The sequence below is a fragment of the Arvicanthis niloticus genome, assembly GCF_011762505.2.
Source record: "Arvicanthis niloticus isolate mArvNil1 chromosome Y unlocalized genomic scaffold, mArvNil1.pat.X SUPER_Y_unloc_5, whole genome shotgun sequence".
In the NCBI taxonomy this organism is placed as follows: Eukaryota; Metazoa; Chordata; class Mammalia; order Rodentia; family Muridae; genus Arvicanthis; species Arvicanthis niloticus.
The window spans coordinates 1,593,720-1,597,559 of record NW_023045022.1 but is presented as its reverse complement, the minus strand read 5'-3'; the positions used below and the strand labels follow the sequence as shown (position 1 = coordinate 1,597,559).

At 48.9% G+C, this 3,840-nt stretch overlaps 1 pseudogene; it reads right to left on the bottom strand.

The window, feature by feature from the left end:
* Positions 1-576: 576 nt before the first annotated feature.
* On the bottom strand, positions 577-2,070 carry LOC117701345 (uncharacterized; annotated as a pseudogene).
* Between the last annotated feature and the right edge of the window lie 1,770 nt (positions 2,071-3,840).

Sequence of the window (3,840 nt, the reverse complement as noted above, 5' to 3'; positions counted from 1 at the left end):
TACCCAACTCAAAATAACACGTCTTCTCCCAAACTGCACATGTCATGTGCATTTAGTTTTTTCAGCTCTCTAAGAGTTGCCTGTCACTCAGGGAGTACCCAGGCTTTTCTCCTTGGGTAGTCTTACAGATGGGAACTGCCTTACATTGTAGCATGCATTTTAGGTGCAATACAGCTACTTCTTTGTACATAGTTTCCAAAACTTAGAACACTGTTTAGCTGGCTAATGCCCTGTGGCTACCCAACTCAAAATAACATGTCTTCTCCCAAAATGCACATGTCACATGCATTTAGTGCTTTCAGCTATCTAAAAGTTGCCTGACACACAGGGAGTACCCAGTCTTTTCTTCTTGGGTAGTCTTACAGATGGGAATTTCCTTACATTGTAGCATCAGTTTAGTCTGCAATACAGTTACTTCTTTGTACATAGTTTCAGAAACAGAAAATAATGCTTGAGAGACTAATACAGCGTTTATATTGAAAACAGAAGAACAGGTGGTTTTTTTCTGTTTTGATGTTGGGGAGACTGTTTAATAGCTACAGCGAAGGACAAAACAGAAATCCTACCCAGTATTAGTCATGTAAAAGACCTCACAGACCACATATGTTGGGTGGTATTAGTTCTAGTTGCCAGGGAAAATGAATGTGTGTTCCCTGGGCAATCTGAGAGGAATGGGGGTTTTAACATGAGAGGCATAGGAGCAGGGTGCACCCCAGTATTTGATTGTGCACCCCTGGAGGCTGAGGGTATACCACGGGGGGCAGCTGGGTGGCCTCCAGTAGGAGGCTGGGGGTGCACCCATGGTGCCTGAGGGTGAATTCCAAAGGATTGGCGGTGCATGCCAGGGGATGAAGAGTATAATTCAGGAGCTGATGGGTTTACCCCTGGAAACTGAGAATGAACTCCAGATGATGGAGTAGGGTAGACCCCTGGAGCTGGTTGGTGGAACCCTGGGTTTCCTGGGTAGATGCCTGAAGCTGGCATATGCACAGCTGGTACTAGTGGGTGCAATTCAGGGTCTGGTGGGTGGACCCCCTGCATGTGACAGGTGCACACCTGGTATGGTGGGTCCACTCCAGGAGCTGGGAGATGGACCCCAGATGTTGTTGGATGGACCACTGATGTTGGAGAATGGACTCCATGACATGGGGGATGGACCCCAGATGTTAGTGGATGTGGCACTGGTGCTGGGGCAGTGCACCTCTTGAGCTGTTGCAGGCATCTGGGGAAGTTCAGGGGTACCAGAGAAATCACACTCACTGGGGGCAATAGGTGGCAGAGGCAGAGCACCAGGTGGAGGTGGCAGCAAAGCATCAGGGAGTGGGGGATGAGGAGGCAGTCCATTCATGAGTGGGGGCAGGGACCACTTGATTTCCTGAGGGAATGGGTGGTCCTGCTTGGAGGCTGGGAGGGACTGGAGCCTTCTCCATCTTCAATTGGAACTGTAGAAAACACTGTTTGGTCTCTCGGTTCCAGTGGGTCTAAAACTTGCCCTCAGCCTTGTCAATCTGCCAGCTTGGCACCTTAAAGGCAATGGTCTCATATAGCTCAGCAGCCATGAGCAGGTATTGCCAGTGGAGATCCAAGGGCTCAAATCTCTGCTCTTAGGTACACACAAAGTGGTGGCAAGGCGTGATGACCTCTGCAATTTCACGGTAGTCAATCTGGAACAGCAGGCTTTGATGTCCCATCTCTTTGTCCCTCTGCTTGGTCACTTTGTAACCAGGAATGCCGAATTTTACAAACTTCTTGACCTTCACCTTTACCATCTCTGGTGCAGGCTGAGCAAGGGCTTCTTTGGCTTCCTTGACAGCTCGCTGGGCCAAGATATTTTGATGTTTCTTCCCTTGGATATGGAACAGGTATCTCCCGTCATTGTTATGCAGAGTCAGACAGAGTTTGCACTCAGAGGATCCCAGGTGGTTCTTCATAAAATATGGGTCCTTGTTGAGGTCTATGGTCTCCAGGGCCAGTTGCCTCAGGCTCTCTCTCTGGTCCAGGTTGCTCTCTGAGGAGGAAGCCATGCCCTCACTCCCAGTTTTGCCTCCAAGTTCAGTGCTGGAAGTCCATGATGCAGGGATGGGTGCTTTAGGGGACAGGACAAGGCCTTGCAACCAGGGCTAAATCTCCCCTAAGACCAGGATTTCACCTTGTGCCTCAGAGCCTGTCTTAACTGAAACTGCACAAGTCACTTGCATTTAGTGGTTACAGCTGTATACCAGTTGTCTTTAACTCGGGTAGTACAAATGCATTCCTCTTTGTGCATTTGTACAGACCATTACTGTATTACATTGTATCATGCATTTTAGATGTCATACAGGTACTTATTTGTACATAGTATACAAAACAAAGAACAATGCTCAGCGGGCTAATACGGGGTCCATATCCAAAATCAAAAAACACGTCTTAAGTCAAATTGCACAAGTAAAGTATATTTAGGTCTTTCAGCTTTCTAAGAGTGTTTTTAACTCAGGAAGTACACATGCCCTCTGCCTTGTGTATTTCTACAGAAGGGAACTGCCTTACATTGTATCATGCATTTTAGCTGTAATACATGTACTTATTTGTACATAGTATACAAAACAAAGAATAATGCTTGGAAGGCTAATACATGGTTTATATGGAAAACAGAAGAACAGGTGTTTTTTCTATTTTGATGTGGGGGAGACTGCTTAATAGCCACAGGGCAGGACAAAACAGAAAACCTACCCAGTACTGGTCATGTGAAAGACCACACAGACCACTGATGCTGGGTGTTGGTACTTCAAGTTGCCTGGGGAAATGAATGTGTGTTCCCTGGGCCATCTGAGGGGAATGGGGGTTTTAACATGAGAGGCATAGGAGCAGGGTGCACCCCAGTATTTGATGGTGCATCCCTGGAGGCTGAGGGTGCACCACTGGGGCAGCTGGGTGGGCTGCAGTAGGAGGCTGGGGATGCACCTGCAGTGCCTGAGGGTGAATTCCAGGGGATGGGTGGTGCATGCCAGGGGATGAAGAGTAGAATTCAGGAACTGATGGGTTTACCCCTGAAACCTTCGGATGAACACCAGATGATGGGTGAGGGTGGACCCTGGAGCTAGTTGGTGGAACCCTGGGGCTTGTGGGTGGACTCCTGAAGCTGGCATGTTCACAGCTGGTGCTAGTGGGTGCACTTCAAGAGCTGGTGGGTGGACCCCTGCGTTTGGCAGGTGCACACCTGGTAATGGTGGGTCCACTCCAGGAGCTGGGGGATGGACCCCAGATGTTGCTGGATGGACCACTGATGTTGGAGGATGGACTCCAGGACCTGGAGGAATGGACCCCATATGTTAGTAGATATGGTACTGGTGCTGGGGGGTAAACCTCTGGATGTGTTGCAGGCATCTGGGGAGGTTCAGGTGTACCAGAGAAATCACACTCACTGGGGGCAATAGGGCAGGGCACCAGGTGGAGGTGGCAGCAAAGCATCAGAGAGTGGGGGATGAGGAGGCAGTTCATTCATGAGTGGGTGCGGGAACCACAGTATGCAAACCAGAGTTCCTACTCTGTGCTAGACTCTGGGATACACAGATATGAACCTCATCAAGCCCCTGCCCACTATAATTTTATATCTAGGAAAGATAAACACTAACAAACACAAAAAGAAGCTACAATTTACCAAGCAAGTGTAGCAATTTTATAAGACCCTGTCTGCAAGGCCATCATGTCCTGCCCAAAGTGCACAGAGGCCAAACCAGAATGTGATTTGGACCCCTCAGTCCAGGACATTACCCAACACAGCTCCACAAGGGGCTTCAAGCATAGGTTGGGAGTGAGGTTGGGATCTCTTACAGTAAGGTGTGGTTGGACACTCTGCTGGCC